We start from the raw sequence: 19,405 nt of genomic DNA on the forward strand, positions 1-19,405 counted from the left end.
TGAGGGCTGGAATGGAGAAGTGAGTAAGGACTGAGAACAGAGTTGATACATGCTGGAACCTTCGCAAGAAGAGAGGACAGATCAGGCCATTTATGCTGATGGAGAAGAGGCACTTTGCGGAAGGAGAGACGCTCAGGAGAAAAATTTAAAGAAATTTTGCTCTGTGATGTGCTGTGTAATCCCACCTTTAATGTTCTCAAGAAACATTTAGGGAAGGAACACATTACATTTAAAGACTTTGGGAAATTGAATTTTTCTTAACTACAGATGCACTGCCTTGCTAGTTAGGATATGCTTAGACAAATCAGCCTCAATGTTTTATATACATGCTGAAGTATATGTCATGCCAATTCTGAGATATGGTCCATTCAGTCTGTTTCTATTAATCATTAAAATACTAAAGTTTAAAAATAAATTTCCTTTTATTTGCAAATTATATCAGATTCATGAATATCCTTATAATAATACTCATTCAAGTTCTGCAATCCTAATTTTTAAGGGGGGGACAATGTGGTGGAGGTATAATTAGCAGGAACGCAGTTGAATCTAACTTTCATGGAGCATGCCACAAGCATTTAGAATAATCTACCATGATGGTTTTTAAACAATATAAATAATCCACAGAGGAGGAAAATTGTAGAAATGGGAAATTGAGGATTGAGAATGGCAGTCTCAGAAAAAGTTGCCTGCCTCAGGTTCCATAGTCTTACTTTCAATCTCCCTCCCCACCATCCCCCAAATTTTAGTTCTAAGTCTGCCCTTATTTAGAATGCATGTAAGAAATACTAGATCTATGGCTCTAGGGAAAAACCAAAGTTGTTTCTGATTCTCCTCTGCCTTCATATTTTAGGAACCAAATTTTATTTCTTTACGTCTCATTTCCTAAGGAGCTAGCTTTCTTCTCTTTGCTCGGGTTTTGCCATAATTACCATCAACAATGGATTCAGATTCTTAGACTAGAACCTATACTCTAGCAAAGGTTTAAGAAAAGGCATGTAAGATAAAATCTCTAACAAATATTACTAAACATAATAATATCCTGATCTCCCTTTTCCCATGGATTAATCTCTAAGCATAAACTCATTATAGATGTGAGCTCCTGAGTAATTTCTTAGATAACCTCTCCCTGACCTTACTCTCCTTTTTGGGCACTGTCTTGACTATCAGGCTGAGATTTGCCTGGTTTTGTTCATCCATCTCTTGGCTAGTTATGGCTCCCTTCCTTTAGACTTCAGAACAATCTTACTCTATTTCTAATGTTCCATTCCCCAAACCAACCCCTCCCTCAACTCTCCTGTCACTTCACTGCTGAGTCACAAAAGAAGTGAGGAAGGCTAGGCTACAGGTTGTGAGGGCAAATGTGGCATAAGAGGTCATGTCCTGAGAGGTCCACATAGACAGGAGCCATTATATACAAAGATGCTCGCATGCATTAATTCCATTAATTCATTCAGGAAGAATCTGAGGGCCTTAGATCCAGCCAGAAGAGACTCATATATGAAAGAGTTTAAGTCAGCAGGCTGAGGTTAACTATGGACACAGATGCAAGTAAGGCATGTTGAAAAAGGCTAGAAGTGGTCAGAGATCCAGATTAAAATACATAGTATGGGCAGGATGGAGTGCTGGATAGGATGTAGAGCAAGAAAACAAAGATAAAATGAAATAAAGTAAAAATCTAAAAAGTCATATTTGTATGGTATAAACAAAAAACCCAAAGAGAAATAAACTGAATATGTGAATGATCCTAGGGCAAGAACAGGGTATCTCATATGCCAGTTTAAATGTCCTTCTTGATGAAGGTAACCTTGACTGCTTTGCAAAATTAATCCACATTATAAAGACATTTTTGTCAATAGTTATAACAGGCAGAGAGCTACAAACTTTTACTTAACACTCACCATTAACTTTCACAACCATTATGTCCTTAAATATATAATGTATTTGCCTTGGCCGGGCATGGTGGTTCATACCTGTAATACCAGCACTTTGGGAGGCTGAGGCAGGTGGAACACCTGAGGTCAGGAGTTCAAGAACCCCCTGGCCAACATGGTGAAACCCCGTCTCTACTAAAAATACAAAAAAATTAGCTGGGCCTGGTAGCAGGCACCTGTAATCCCAGCTACTCAGGAGGCTGAGACGTGAAAATTGCTTGAACACAGGAGGCAGAGGCTACCGTGAACCAAGATCACACCATTGCACACCAGCCTGGGAAACAGGGACAAAACTTCATCTCAAAAAAATAAAATATATATATATTTATATATATATACACACTATATATACTATATATAAATATATATATTTATATATAGAATATGTAGTCTATAAATATATATGTTCTATATATAAATATATATGTTCTATATATAAATATATATAGAATGAATATTGCTGCCTCTCTCTCTATATATATATAGTATTTGCCTTATTTCCCTGCTAAAAGTTTCTCCCCCTAAAGCATGCGAGCATCTTTGTATATAAATGTCTTCTCACTTAGAAATCATCCATAATCCAGTATGAACTGAATAGTAATTATTTCCTCTACAACAAAGAACTTTGTCAGTTAAATTTTTCTGAGTAATTTTTCACAAAGCAAAGCATTGAATGCTATCATCTGCCACAAGAAATGCCTATTTTATAACCTAGTGTTGGGGTCAGGGATGAGTAGGTAGGAGGGTTAAGGGAAAGAAATGATTGACTCCACTATTGCACCACAGTTAGAGTGAAGAATGCAGATTTTTTTCCCTCATTTTTGCTAGCATTGTTGCTTCCGAGTATGTTAGATGACCTTATTTTGTCACTCTGCCCTAATGTTGACTCTTCTATACTACATAACCATGCAGGAGCTAATCATGAGATTGTGGATTAAGCTACATGAGAGCCTCTTAAAAACATATCTATGGAAGCACAGCATATTATAATTAAGATAATTTTCACAGCCTTGAAATCCTCTAAAGGCCTCAGGGTTGGTTTGGTTTGGTGCCAGAATATGTCAGGTTGACAGCCAACAATCATTGCTTGTTTCATTTTTTGTTTTAACAAAGAGGAGCCTTCTGGCATATTACTCCTGCATGTTACATCACCACACTACCACAGGAGTTTGATGAGTTTCAATTGATTTAAGTTGGCACTCAATATAAAATGATAGATGCTGGGCTGACACAAGATAAGACAGTCATTTCTACGTTGGCAAAATAAAAAAAAAAAAAGCTGGGGGAAGGATAGCTTTTCTTGCTTCAACAATTTAGTTCTATCCCCTTATCTTGCTCTATTAACTTTAACAGACGGTTTTCTCTATCATATTAAGTAAAAAATAATTTTTAAGGGATTTAGGATCAGAAACTTCAGAAACATCACAGGGTGAGCTAAGGAAGAGGGGCTCACAAAGGCATAGAGAAAGGTTGGTCTGAAACGCTCAGAGAGAGCCATAGAGAGCCTTGTCATGGAAGCCAAAGGGTTGTGGATTTTTCCCTTATAAAGTATATTAAATAAGGTTGAGAGAACTTGCTCAATAAAGAAGTTGAATATGAAAAAGGCCTGAAAGTGACCATTGGCATTGACAATTAGGATGACATTAATTACTTCACAGAGCAACTATGACAGAGTTGTGAAGGTAGATAAAGTACATTGTGAGGCAGTATGGATAATGAAAATATGAATTCTAAGTAGAAACGGGGGTATGAGTAGCCAGGATATTGATAGGGGCAGTCAAGAGAAGAATTCTACTGAAATAAGGTAAAGAAAGATTTTTTTAAGGGTTGGAGAAAGGAGCATATTCATTGTCTGAAAGGAAGGAACCAGTAGAAGAAAACAGATTGAAGGCATAGCTGAGAGAGCTGAGTGCTGGGTCCATTTTGGATCCTGTCTATATGTTCAGTTATCACCCTAGATTCTTCGACTAATTCTTTGTCTGAAGAAAATGCTAAAAGCTCTAGGCTACTGTTGGAGCCTCAAGTCACCCTCATTGCTTTCTGCTACTTGCTGACTTTGTTACAGGTCCTAGTTCTTGGGTTGTGGCTCTATTCCTTGTGGCCAAGCCCTTGACTTAAGCCTCAATTCATTCCAACTATTCTATTTCAAGTTCTCACTTTGATTCATTTCTGAGAATTCTTGTTGATCTCTCTAGAAATGAGGTTTTTGCCTCACACTTCACTTTCCTCTTAGGTATGGTATTATACACTTATAACTGCCTACGTCACCGCCATTTCCTACCTTCTTCTTCCTGGTTAATATAACCCCAATTCTGTTCAGATCTCCAGTGACAATATACTTTAAGGGATGGTCAGCTCCTTCCCACCCTAGGAGGGGAATTTACTTAGTCAAAGCTAGTTATATAAATTCTATTTCACTGGACAGTGATTGGTTCTGGAAAAGGATGTGTCAAAATTCTTATCTGATGGCAGTCTAAAGTCCTGGAAGAAAGATTTCCACTTTTTCTACTGGATATAGCTGTGTCTACATGGAATACCTGGCAAATGGACTCATCCAGCAACCACGAAAGAACAAGACAGAGCTGCTGAGCAAAAAGGAGAGAACCTGGGTGCATGGAATATTGTCGAACCACTGTGTTAGTTAGTGGCACCCAGAATTGCCTACCTTTGGTTTTCTTGTCATGTAAGTTGTTTTCTCAAATATGTTTCACTGGGCTTTCTGTTTCTTAAAATAAAAAAGATTCTAAGTGACATATTGTAGAAGAAAAGGCTGAGAAAAACTGACTTTATTGAGGTCATACTACATATCAAATATTTTGCATCCATTATTTGGCTTAATGTTTATAATCACCTTATGAAGTTCATATTTGAGCTCCATTTAAAGAGGAGTAGAACTCAAAAAGCCTGAATTTTCCCCCATGAGGTCGGAAGCCTTGACCCAAAATTTTCATATGTATCATCAAGCGTTGCATCTAGTTTTGACTGATACCTGTTTCCCAGACTTCGAACTTTTACGAATTTCAAAGTTCTGCAGTAGAACATGGGAGTATGAGTAAAAATTGCAAAATAAGGCAGATTGTTCAAACCTTAGCCCATTTATTAGTTTGGTGAACTAAGATTACTCAGATCCTAAATTCTGTATTAGTATTTGTAAAAGGCAATAATAGTACCTATTCACAAATTGTACAAAATTTAACAAATACCAACACAGCTTAGTCATATAACAACTGTGTTTTATTTATATTAATGATGCTAGTGCAAAATATACAGTCAAGCTTTAAAAATCATATCACAGAATTTTAGGACTATAAGAGATTGCAGAAATGAAATTTTGTAATACACCTGCCATTGAGCATAGAAAACCTGCAATTCAAAAAAATAGCTCAGAGCTAAATATATAAGTGACCTTCTTATGAGTTACTTTTAAAAAGCTAAATATAATAACTTTATGTCATTAAATTTATGATAACCATCATTTGGAATTAATGACCAGCTAAGTAAACACAGCTACATGGAGAAAGAAAGGAAAACATATCTAGTTAGAATTTAAGAACATGGTCATCTCACTGCATTTTACCATATCTGGTTGACAACTCTGTAGTGTTGTATAATTGAGAAAACATTAAATTTGGAATCAAAAGATGTAGCTGAGATCAAGCCCCTTCTCCATTATTCATTATGTCTGTACTTTGTGCAAGTCATTTACTGCCTCTAAATCTCAATCTTTTTATCTTTAAAATGGGAGTGATAATTTAGCCCTTTGCGTATCTCACAGATTAATCCTAAAGTCAGACTATATACAAAAGCCTTTTATGCATTGAAATATGCAGCATACATGAAAGGAAAATAATAAAAATTTCAGTGAACACAAATGGTGGAAACTTCAGACTGCATATTCTGTAACACGTTCTTTATTTTTCCTTAGGATATTTACTCATTACCTATTCTGAAGAATCAGCAGCCTTTCTGAAACTGCACACTACTAACATAGCATAGTGCCATGGATGGCCATAGATTCAACCTGAGCCTTTTGATGATGATGAGCTTTGAAGGATTCCCATCTCTAGAGCTGTGCTCACTTTGCTCACTGTACTTGATAGAATCAAGCTACAGGCTTAGCATATGATAGTTAGTTTGAGTCAAGTTCAGAAGTCACTCAATCAAGAAACCACTCAATCACCCTGTCTAGAAAACAAATGAATTAGAGAAGAAAAAACCAAGATGACTCAGACCCAATTCTGAAAGTGTTTTTAATGGGACATTGATTCGGCCTATACTGAATTTTATTTACTAAAAATAAAAAATAATGTTGGCAATACTCTTTGTGGAGTCTCTTCCAGACAGCTGTAACATCTGAGAAACACTTGGAATGCTGCCTATAAAGTTCTATAAATAACAGCATCATCCTTATCTAGGATTATTTTTCTAATTCCATAAGGCCTTAAATAAACTGAGCTATTTTCTAGGAATGTCAGAAAGCTCTAGAAATCAGTAAATTGGGCCTCACTACTCACTATTCTATTATTGCAATTGTCAGTTGCTATGAAAGTCCAGAATTCCTGTTATCCATAGAAACTACACTTTCTATGCTGATCAGATTCTAGGGCTGGCCCAAAAACTGACCGCAAATTCAATATGAGACAAATAGGAAGGGGCTGCTCAGAAAGCCAAGGTAATTACTGACTGCATTGACAATGAACACTATACAAGAGTGAAAATAAACTGGGAGCAAGAGAGCCATGTACCAATTCTGGGGTCATGGTTGAAAAGGAATATGTTCAAGAAAGACCAGAGAAATACAACTAGAAACCCACAAGTTATCTATTTCTTTCCCTTCATACTTAAGCATTTAAAAGGCATAGTTTACATTGGTCGACAATCCTCCTATTCACTGAAAAATGTATTACAACATTAGGTACGTATAAAAGGAAATTATCAGTTTGGAAATACCACAAACCAGAGTATACATTGAAAACCGCAATTGTTTCATTATAAGAAATGCAGGCCGGGCATGGAGGCTCACGCCTGTAATCTCAGCACTTTGGGAGGCCGAGGCGGGTGGATCACCTGAGGTCAGGCATTCGAAACCAGCCTGGCCAACATGGTGAAATCCCGTCTCTGCTAAAAACAAAAAAATTGGCCAGGCGTGGTGGTCGCCACCTGTAATCCCAGCTACTCAGGAGGCTGAGGCAGGGGAATTGCTTGAACCCGGGAGGTGGAGGTTGCAGTGAGCAGAGATCATGCTGTTGCACTCCAGCCTGGGTGATAAAGTGAGAGTCTGTCTCAGAAAAAAAGAAGAAAGAAAGAAGGAAAGAGAGAAAGAAGGGAAGGAAGGAAGGAAGGAAGGAAGGAAGGAAGGAAGGAAGGAAGGAAGGAAGGAAGGAAGGAAGGAAACAAAAAAGAACAGAAAGAAATGCAAATGCCCAACTTTTCAAGGAAATGTCAAATTGTCTTCTGAAGTTATTGTACAAATTTATCACCCCACCGGCAATGTATAAACTTTAACATAGTTCCTCATCTTTCTCTACACTTGATATAGTCAGATTTCTTGATTTTTGTGGCTATAAAATTATATGAAATTATGCTTTTAATCTACATTTTTCTGATTATTAAAGAGATTAAATACCTTTTCTTCCCCATTTATTTCTCATTTGGTTTTATGTGTATTCATGTTATTTGTTTATTTTTCTATTTTGTTACTTGTTTTTCTTAATGATTTATAAGGGTTTTAAAAGTGTGTGTGTGTGTGTGTTTGTGTGTGTGTGTTTATGAAACTAACCCTTTATTAGTTAAATGTGTTGCAAATTTTGTCTCAGTTACTTGGAAACTTTTAACTTTATTTATGTACCTTTTGATGAACAGAAGCTTTTCAATCCAAAGTAGTTAAATTTAAGACTTTTGTTCTATGTTAACACTATTCATTTCTTTTTTGAAGGAGTTCTTCATTACCCAAAAGACCTGAGATAGTCTCCTATATTTTTTTTCTAAAAGTTTTAAAGATTTCACATTTAATCCCTTAATACATCTGGAATTGATTTCTGAGCACAATATGGTCCTCCTATCACTTTTCAATCTACGCATTTTTAATTGTGTTGCAGTTCTCAAAATTTGTTCTGCTTCAGGTCATGACTGAGCTTCATGTTATCAAATTCAATGAGCGATTTCATGATTTTTTTTGGCAGTATTTGAGAATCTACACAACTCTTCCCTTCTTGAAACTGTCTTTCATTTCATCTGTGACATTACTCTCTTGATTTTCCTTTTACCTTTTGCTCTGATCTCTCTAGCTTTCATTGCCTCCTCCATCTGTCCCCATAATGCTGATGTGACCCAGTGCTTCATCTTCAACCACTCCTCTTCTCGTATACTTAGTCTTACCCAGTATCCTTCCCATACCCATTGTTTAGTAGACATCTATATGCTAACGATTTGTACATCCATTAACTCAAACCCACATCTCTAGCTATAATACTAGATCTCTGGAGCCAAATGACTACTTGGCATTGTTGGCAAGATTTCCTAAGGGCATCTCAAAATCAACAACTTTAGAAGAGAATCTTCCTTCTACTCCCTCCCTTCCAAAATCTGCTCCCCTTGCTTCATGACTTACCCCAGATGTTGACACCATGCTCTACTTGGTCAGCAAGTCAGAAATAGCCATCCTACACTCCTCCCTTGCCATCACTGCCCTTCATCCTCTGCATCTCATCAGCCAGTTTGTCATAGAGATTACTTTATATGAGTATCTCTCATGTGTGCAGATTCCTCTTCACTCCCTCTGCTGCTGCCTTAGTTCAAGGACCCGTTATTTTTTTGTTGGGCATTTGCAGTAGCCTTTTAAATTGTCCCCCTGAAGCCAGGATGCACCTCCAGAATCTATCATCTGCACCTTTCAGAATAATCTTTATAAAATGCAAATATCATCATAAGACAGGTAGGGTGCTATCCTCATGTACACAATATTCCTACACTTCTCAACCCTCATACTGCTCCAGGCCACAGTGCCAGGCCCATTACTCTACTCAGAGATGGTCGCCAATCCTCCTGCAGTTACCAATGCAGAATTTCCACTGAGCCGCCACCTTTAGATTAAGGGGAATGCTTTGCCACCCACCAGTTGTTACTTTAGTTAGTTCTTAGTCCACCCAGCTACCACCAGAGTATGAATTCTTACCTCAACCCCTTTTTCCTTCATCCAAATGACCACATTTGAAATCCCTTCTTGGCCTTCAGCTATGATGTCTGAATATCTCTTTCCACAACAAAATATTTTGGAAATTCTAAATTCTTTACCAAATAATATTTATTTGTCGCAGTGTTTCAAGACAAAACATGCAAATCTTGGCTGCTCATTGCTTGACCTAATCCCTAGTAACCTCCAAGTTAGATCTCCTACTCCTCCCACTACATTTTACTTCCAAGCCATCTCGTGCTCTTACATGACCCCAAGTACTTTCTATCTTATACTTCCTACCAAAACTCTGTCTCCAGCTAAACTCATATCTTGAGCTCCGCATCTAACTCCTACTAGACATCTCCATTTGAATGTGTCCTAAACACTTTGAACTCAAAACTAAATTCATTATATGCATCTATCTCCAATTATCCTTCTCTTCCTCAAATTACGTAATATCTCATGAAATAGCACTAGTATCTACCCAGTTGCCAAAGGAGCCATTATTTCCTCCTATTTGCTTCAAATTAAATCAATCATTGAGTCACCACCTCCCAAATATATCTCAAAACGCCACCCTTACTTTTGTCCTCATGCCACCATCCTAAATCAAACCATTATACTTCCTTGCCTGATCTATAGTGACAGCCTTCGGATGAATTTCCCTTTCTCCATTTTTTCTTTCTTTTTTTAACATAGTGTCACAAGGCATGGTAGCAAGGAGTCATTTTCCAGACATGCAAATCTGTTCATGTCCCCTGTTGGAATCCCTTGGTAACCTCAGTACTACTTCCCTAATATGAAATAAAATGGGAGTGGGAAGGAGGAGTAGACTTCATGATCCCCAAAGCTCTTATTTTTCTGGGTCAAGAACACAAAAGGATCCAGGAGCCTTTATAAAACAGTCTTTTACTTCAGGCTAAAGTTGTAGTTACTCAAAAGCATTAGAAGGTCCACAAGGGAGGTGTGGAAATTCAAGAGAAGCCCCTTTATTCCATTCTACTAGCCTCTTCACCATCAAAATAGCCAGCCTCAGGAATGTTTAGCTCTTTAATATTGCGTCCTCTTTTCCCTTAACAAGTATTTTTTTGCCCCTTTTTCCTCATTCTCAGGGTCATACCTCTTCTCATGTTAGTTGTCAGTTCTGTTAAGTTTTTTCTAGATGGAGATGGAGAAGAGATACAGGGGAAGGCAATCTCACACTGGCCAATTCTCCTTGAACGGTACCTGCAAAATCATCAGAATTTTCATAGTACTGTGGACTTTCATTATCTTTTATTATTTTAAGAGTGTCTGTCTCTTTTCTTTGTCCTAGTTGGAATATACTTGATTCCAGAAAAAGGAGAAGAAAACACTTATGTTCTTTAAAAACATTAAAAAGTATCCATTTTTAAAATAGTTTATAACTGGCCTTGTGTAACTATTAATATTTACCTATTCTGTCTCATCTTTCCCCATACTGCTACTAACATTTGATGCATTATAGCAGATGCTTGCTCCTCTTCCATGTCTGGTCAGTTTTCACCATTTCTGTACAGGCTGACATATTCATAGTGTAAACACCTGTGACTATGCCCAATCACCTTCTCTAGTTACAAGAGTATGCCTGGCTAGCGTGTAGGGCAGGCCAGACATGCTGGGGGGTTAGCATACTCAGGAGCAGCAATTGACAAACTATGAATGGGAATTTGTAAATAAACTTCCAGTTTCCTCAAACTTTGAGGGGAACAATTTTGAAGAATGCTTTGCACAGTCTTTCAGAGGTCTCTGGTGGGATTAGGCACTAGTTTCCTAAGTTGTAATTTGCTCTGTTAATGTACCCAGTGTTGACTTTGTTATCTTCTGTCTTTCTTCCTCCCTTACCTACAAAAGTTTTTTCAGACCCACCTCTCAATTTGCTTTCACTCAAATCTTTTATCTCAAGTTCTGCTTTTGAAAGAACTGAACTTAAGACAATTAGTGCTAAAATAGACCTAAAAAACAAAACTTCGGACTGTATTGTTGAATTGATTATTCACCAGTCAGATAGCAACAAGGTCCCATTGCTGGCAACACATGGGCTGGTGATAAGTTGTAGCATGCTGTAGGTAATAGCATCACTATTACTAAGCAAATTCTTAGATTTCATCTTTGATGAACTGGGATCAGGTAGAAGTAAGAAGGCAACACATGATCTTAAAGTCCGTGAAATTGGTTGGGTATGGTTAACAGCCATAAAACCCCTGAAGGAAGAAAATGACACTCTTAGGTCAACAATTGTCAACAGGGCTCAGGGTGACAGCCAGAATGTCTTCATGGCAACATTAAAAAAAATCTTTATCATTTTTTGCCAGGGAGCACACATTGCTTTAAATCAGCCCCAAAATTTGATTGGAGGGGTGAAAGAGTTACAAAGGAGGCTGAATTAAAAGCCTCTGTCAGGAAAGGAATTCGATTATATGATGTAGGATGCAGACATCTGAGTAAATATGTTTGAGAATTTTGAGCCTCTAGAATCCTGTGGGATGGCAAAAGTGACTTCACTTGTTATAGGAGGGAAGGTTCCTATTACCTGAAGTCTATGAAAAACTCTTCCCTGCTGTAAGGCAAAGGATTTGCAAGAGAATGCTCATTTCTCAGGAGCTATATTTGCCTCAACTCACCATTTCTGGACAAGCAATTAGAGTCACATCTCAGTATCATCAGAGCAGGGAAATACTGTTCCTACCACAGGAACAAAGCAAGTATTCACCAAAAGAATGGGAGGATCTGGCTAAAGCAGGAACTAGGAGAACATACCTGGATGGATATTGAGGGTAATGATGGGAATTGGGGGAAGGATAAGCTGAATAATAGAGAACCCTTCTGTGCCTCTAGTTTAATATCCTGATAAGAGTGCCTGAAGACAGTGTAAATATTGCACCACAATGTCTGTTTGAAGCTAAGAAATAACAATGGACTATAGTAAATGAAGTAGAGTTGCTAAAACAGCCTTGATAAAGTACTGAGGAGGATGTCAAAGGTCTTAAAGATGTGCATGTGCTGGGATGAATTTACTGCATAACATGAGAAAGCCCAGCAGTTTTCTGTGTTCCCCACTGAGGGCAGAAGTAGAGCAGAAGACACTCTTTTCATTGAAACAGTAGTGAATAGGAAATGCGGTAGTGAATGGGGCACCAGCATCATTGAAAAGCTCACGGATGGCTGTTCTCTATAGTGCAGTGTTTATAAAGGAAGGAGATATTGCAATGGAGCTGGACTGAGTGTCCATGGAGACGTTAGGATTCTGTAATAGCAAGTCAGATATTGACAGTTACAGTGAATAACACCAAGGCTGTTTTCATGCTGCTGATAAAGACATACCCAGGACTGGGCAATTTACAAACGAAAGATGTTTAACGGAAAACTCACAGTTCCACATGGCTAGGGAAGCCTCACAATCATGGGGGAAGGCAAGGAGGGGCAAGTTACATCTTACCTGGGTGGTGGCAGGCAAAGAGAGAGCTTGTGCAGGCAAACTCCCATTTTTAAAGCCATCAGATGTTGTGAGATGTATTCACTATCACAGAACAGCACAGAAAAGACCCACTCCCATGATTCAATTATCTCCCACTGGGCCCCTCTGACATGTGGGAATTATGGGTGCTACAAGATGAGATTTGGGTGGGGACACGGAGTCAAATCATATCAACAACCATGGGGCTTGACCTACAGATATTTGAGGTAATGGCAAATAGATTATTGGTGTTTCTAGGGAGGACATTAATGGTTAGCCAATGAGTATGTAACATGATCACAACAACAACAAAAAGATCTAGAACTCATAAGGGAAAAGCTAATATCAATTACTGCAATGGAAGATTATAATCTCTCATGCAGTTTCTATGATTGAGTCAGTTTTCAGACACAGCACTCCTTAAATGAATGACATGATTGTTGCCTTGAAGAAGGACTCCAGAAGGTTACAGCAAATATATACAATAGCCATCACCCTAATTCTTTCTCACAATGACCTAAGGCCATTTACCAAAGCCTCTGTATGTTTGGGAAAGGAAAATACTTAAATTTTATGAGAGCCACTGAATATCAGGTCTAAACTGATACTGATATGAGGTAACCTGACATGGTTTGTCTGTGTCCCCACCCAAATCTCATCTTGAACTGTAGTTCCCATAATCCCCATGTGTCGCAGGAGGAACCCAGTGGGAGATAACTGAATCGTGGGGGTGGTTACCCTCATACTGTTCTCATGAAAGTGAGTTCTCACAAGATCTGACAGTTTTATAAGGGGATTTTCCTCCTTTGCTTGGCCCTTCTCCTTGATGCTGCCATGTGAAGAAGGATGTGTTTGCTTCCCTTCTCACCATGATTGTAAGTTTCCTGAGGCCTTTCCAGCCATGCTGAATTAAACCCCTTTCCTTTATAAATTACCCAATCTTGAGTATGTCTTTATTAGCAGCATGAAAATAGACTAATACAGGACCCAACATGCCTTCATGGTCCCCTGTTAACGTGAAAGCATACAGAGGTCAGGCAATAAGTAGAGTCCTGGTCAAAGTCCATCTCACTGTGAGCCCATTGACCCTGTGATCATTTACTAGAATCTTGTGTGCATAATCTTTTTGGATATATTTGATTGCTGGCAGAATCCTCACAATAGTTCCCTGACATATGGAGTTAGAGCTATTTTGGATAATAAAGGCCTAGGGAAAACCCTTGAAACTATTCATGCTCCAGGTCAAGATAGTAAATTAAAAGCAATATTACATTCTGGACAGAATAGCAAAGAATTGTAGCACTCTCAAAGATTAAACAATGCAGACATAATGGTGCTCACCTTATCTCCATTTAATTCACTGGCATTAGCCTACACAACCAGATGGACGTAAGAAGGTCTGAAGGTAAAAGACTGAACTGCAGACATTTGGTCAGATGAAGTATCTTAACTAGAACAGATCAGCATGGGCTCTAGAACTTAATATGAGATTACTCATCTAGAGATAGCATTCTTTTCCATCTCCATCAAAAAAAGAGGGATTAAGAGCAGTTTGCTTTTACCTGGGATGGACATCAGTACATATTTACAGTTTTGCTTCTAGCTAAGAGAATTCTTCTGCCCTCTGTCATAATATAGTTCTGGATAATCTTAAAATTTTCACAAACATCACACTTCTGCATCATATTGATATTGTTGGAGAGCACGAAATGCAAACACATGTGCCACTAGTAATATCCATATGTACACTGGTGACAAATAACCCCAAAAATAAATCAAAATCCTGCCATATTGGTAAAGTTTTAGAGGTTTATTGCCTGGAGGAATGCTTGGATATACCCTCAAAGTTACAGGACAAATTCACATACCTTGCCCCTTCTGCCACTAAGAAAAAAAGCATAGCCCTTAATAGACCTCCTTATAGTTTAGATATAGCATATACTATACTTGGAACTACTGCTTTTACACATTTATAGGATAATACTGACAGCTCCCAAATTTGTTAGAGACTAGATAAAGAGAGGACTCTGCAGCAGATTAAAGATCTGCCATTTGGCCATCTGACCCATCAAATTTCATTTAGGTAGAGATACATAAGGCAGATTAAAATGCTTGGCGGAATCTAAGATTTCTGAGCAAGGCCATCTCACGTGCAGAAGAAAATAAATAAAAGAGAAATTCTAGCAAGCTACCAGTAGAAACTAGTTGCATGGGCCCTGGTAGATGCTAAATGCAAGGCCATGAGATATCAAATGACAATGAAACTGAAAATGCCCATCAGGAAATAGCCACCTTCAGATCCTCTCTACCCTAAAACAGTAAAAATTCAGAGTACAGTGGAAATGGGGATTGTGTTCTAAAATGTCCAGATCAGATAAGTTAATGTGAAGAGGTGGCCCAGACCCCCAAGTCATCAACCTTTCTTCTTCAGGTCACACATATAGTCCCATGGTGCATTTCTTATATCCTGATAGGTTTGTTCTATATGTTGGGGCAAGCCGTTAATCAGGTGACTGCTCTTTCACTACAGCCCAACTCATGGGTGGCCATGAAAGATGATGGCAAGGGCAAACTGAACAGTGCACCTGGTCATCAGCTTCCTGTGAAGGGAGAACTAAAAGTTCAGACCACTCAGGGATGAAAAGATGATGTTCTGAGTAATCTCACCAGGCAAACAATTTAGATCAGTGAAAGTGTTGACAAAGTGAGGGAAATCCAGAATGATTGGTAGAAAACACAAATGATATGTTTCAAATTTGGCCTTGGAACCACTTAGAGCAACAGAGATAATAGCTCATCTCATTATCAATCTCATTATATTTTATTAGATTGTAACCAACAACCTAGCCATTGACAAAACAAAAGACTCTGTAGGGGACACTATACCTGAATACATTTTACTGCAAGCACCATGACTCTGCATGAGAGCTTTCTCTGGCTATAGGAGCTTGCAAACCTACACTCATCCTACGTGCTGGCAAACCTGGAAATGTTGGGGAGTTGACATCTTTAAGAACGATCTTCAATCAATTATAGTTTGGATTTGATAGATAAATATCCTGGCTTCTTCACCCCTCAGATACAAAAATTCTGAGGCATGCTCTACACAGTCTTCCAGAGTTCCACAGTGGGACTGATCCCCCATTGTTCAAATAAGTGACCTGGTCATTAATGCATTCCATATTGGGTTCCCTACTTTCTTAATCTTTTTTTCCACTCTTCCCTAATCACCTTCCAAATTAACTACTTTCACTCCCTTAGGAAGAGGGATCCTTATCCCAGGACAAATTAGATTCTGGAAATGTATATTCTTATCGCTTTCTATATGTCCCTTGTCATAGCACCAAATTTATTGTTATCACTTGTCATTTTCCAATTGACTATAAGTATTAAGAAGACAGGGATGATTTCTATCCTGCTCATAACAAATACCAAATGTCTAGCACAGCTTAAATATAGTATAAACCCAACAAATATTTGTTGAATGAAATCACTTGCAAACTAAACTTACCACAATGGCTTCCTTCCATCTCAGTTTAGAATAGAAAACCCAGTTGTCCTCTCATCTCCAGCCATCTCCCTAGATGTACATTTTATTTTATTTATTAAACTGCCGTTCTCTGCACAAATCATATTGTCATATTGCCAAGGCTTTTCCCATTTGTTTCTTCTGCTGTTATAGTATTTCCCTCCTATCTTATTCCTACCAATCCTTCAAGTCTCAATTAAAGTATAACCATCTCTGGAAATCCTTCCTTAATACCTCAGTAATATTCAGAGGTCTTTCTGTTCCCAAAGAACCTTGAGCATAATTCTATTACAATTCTTTTCAACATTTTAAAACAATTGAAACTTATTTTTCCTTTCTCCCAAACCCATAAGCTGTTCAAGAAATGAATTCGCAGGTGTTTTATTTTTATATAGTGCCTAGTACAGTGTCTGGGGGAAAATTATGTGCTCAACAAGTATTTTCTGGCTGAAGATGAACATGAAGTATGAAGTATTAATATTATTAAGAACTAGTGACGTTTAGCCTGGAAAGAAGTCTTAAGAAATGCAGGGCATTTGTCTCAAGTATTCAAGGGCTACCTACAGGAATAAGCATTAAAAACTTTGGTGCTTTTCTCAACGTATTATGGTTAATTGCTTTCTGAGTTTGCAGAATTAGATGCTTGGGAATGTAAAACAAAATGCTTATTGGTTGCAACAGCTGCTGATGTGTGTAGTTTCTTATATCAATTACTAAATATTGCTGTTGGCAGTTATTAGCAGTTTGATATGTATCTGTACTTGTTAATAGCAAAGGCTTTGGGATCTAGCTGCCTGGGTTCAAATACCAATCCTGCTTTTTAATAGCTACACAACCTTGGGAAATTCAAAGTAATATTTCAATGCCTCAGTTTTCACATCCATAAAGTGGGTTTAATAAAAGTATCTACCTTACAGGGTTGTGAGGGTTAAATAAATTATCATATGTAAAACATTTAAAACAATACGTGCTACACAGATGATCATTATAATACAGCCGTTTTATTCAACCCACTAGGCCAAAGCAGGTCCAACGAATGAAAGTGTTAGCATATTTTGATTCAATATGAAAATTACTTTTGACAATTTATGCTATCCAACAGTGAAACTAGCTGTCTCACAATAGTAAACATTATACTACTAGAAGTCAAACCATCCAACCAAGCAGTGGTTATCTACACTGGAATGTAGTCGAGATTTTTTAAAAATTCTAATATATTCTGATTCCATGACTACTCCAGCACCACATTGTGGTAGCACATGCCAATATGTATATCATGTCTTTATTTAACAACATCAAATCCCTTAAAATTTAACCTTTTTTCCCTTCCAGAAGTAGGAAACTAAATGAAATGAAAGAGAATGAAAACTTTTATCTTTAACGCTTTCTTTAGTCTCTCCTCCAACTAGATAACAAACAATTATTCAGCTGAAGAAGACATTAGTAAAGGCTGGCTAGCACCATAACAGTTAGAACACACGCACAAACTTTCTTACTGCCAATATTATTCCTCAGCTGAGACCATTCCTGAGCTTCATGATCTAGATCAGGGGTCCACAACCCCCAGGCCATGGTACCGGTACTGGTCAGTGGCCTGTTAGGAACTGGGCCACACAGCAGGAGGTAAGTGGCAGGCAAGCAAGCATTATCATCTGGCTCTGCCTCCTATCAGATCAGCAGTGGTATTAGATTCTCATAGGAGTGCAAACCCTATTGTGAACTGTGCACATGAGGGATATAGGTTGTGTGCTCCTTATGAGAATCTAACTAATGCCTGATGATCTGAAGTGGAATAATTTTATCCTGAAACCATCCCCCAACCCTGGCCATGGAAAAATTGAACAAAACCAGTCCCTGGTGTCAAAAAGGTTGGGGACCGCTGGTCTAGATAACACATACTGGAGGGTCATAATATTGCCATTTAGACTTCCATGGGCACAGGTGGAGAGATGCTAGAGAAAAGGAAGTTTTAAAGCCATAAGAAGGCATAGCAAAGTTCTAAATTCTCATTCATTTCACAAGAGCCTGTCTGCCCCATAAAGAAAAACTAAACATTTCACTAAGGCTAACCGCTGAAGTTTGGTCTGGAAACAAGCACTATTTTTTCCAATTCTCCATGTTATCCAGCACCCCAGCCCCCCTGCCCATCACTCTCTTTCCCAGATAATAATGTATCTAACTATGGACACATAGGAACTCTCACAGAAACAACCTGTATTTTTTTCCCTGACAAAACCATTATATTAGATTGTATTCCTTGTTTCACCACCATTTTTATTCCTTCCAGCAGTGTTTTAGGTTGCATAAATCCAAGATTTAGAAAAAGAAATTGATACAGATATGAATTGAATCACTCAAACAGAAGGGTCACATTGAAAAGTTCTCTAATGACATTAGTCCAATAACTGGAATTCACCAATGAAGTTTCTAAAAACAAAAGTATATGTCTTAGCATGTTTTTCTCAAGTATTCTTTAAACGGAAACTGCGTAGAAATGTAAAGCCTCAATCACCACAGAATTAGTCTCTCCCAAAAGCACTGAGACAAGTTGTAGCCCTAAAACGACAGCTTTATTAATTGTACTTTTTAAAAATTGTCATCATACTCTCCTCTCTTTTGTCATGTACTAATTAAAAGTGACTCCTTAAAAAACACTATTTAGAGTTTCTGTTTGGAACTTTTAAGCACTATTATTGCCCTGTTGGAAAACTGCCCTAAAACCTCCAGGTAAGAAAGCCAATCTACCCTACTGAAGAAGCAGAAGACATGGAGACCTGATGTGACCTAGCTGACAGCCAACACCAACACGATAATGAGACCACCTTGGACAGTCCAGCTGACCAGCTAGTAGAATGCGGCTGCCTGAATGAGCCAAGAAGGCAAAGCAGCAGACAAACCACCCTGCCAACCCACGGAACCATGATAAATAATAAATTTGTTTGTTTTCACAAAGCAAGTGTGGGGATGATTTGTCACACAGCTGTAGATAACTGGTATATCTTACATGAAAGTCCCGTTTCCTCCAGGTGGTTCTGGTTTTCTGCTATATCTGGAATAGTAGCTTATGCTTCTCACCTCTCTAGTTCTGGAGAAAATGAGAATACAAGAGTCTGAACCTGGATTGATCCATAGTTGTTAACTTTTACGGGCCTACCCTATGCTACCAAGACATGTACTCTGTATTTTGAGTTTTGAATCTTGAATGTGAATCATTCTTGGCCATTAGAAAAGGCCTATTTTGGTTGTTCAGGAGTAAACTTCTGTCTTCTGATTTTTCTTTACCTGTAATTTTATTC

The 19,405-nt window shown here is 38.1% G+C and overlaps 1 long non-coding RNA gene across 2 annotated transcripts; it reads left to right on the forward strand.

Moving 5' to 3' along the window:
- The first annotated feature begins 3,649 nt into the window (after nucleotides 1-3,649).
- Nucleotides 3,650-19,027, forward strand: LOC129488378 (uncharacterized). Of its 2 annotated transcripts, none has more exons than XR_010122301.1 (3): nucleotides 3,650-3,735; nucleotides 4,404-4,614; nucleotides 18,837-19,027. It is a non-coding gene; the product is annotated as an uncharacterized lncRNA (long non-coding RNA). The 2 variants fall into 2 exon arrangements; XR_010122302.1 differs by having other exon boundaries at nucleotides 3,677-3,735; nucleotides 4,357-4,614.
- Nucleotides 19,028-19,405: the final 378 nt, after the last annotated feature.

This window comes from Symphalangus syndactylus, chromosome 8 (assembly GCF_028878055.3).
Source record: "Symphalangus syndactylus isolate Jambi chromosome 8, NHGRI_mSymSyn1-v2.1_pri, whole genome shotgun sequence".
Taxonomy (NCBI): Eukaryota; Metazoa; Chordata; class Mammalia; order Primates; family Hylobatidae; genus Symphalangus; species Symphalangus syndactylus.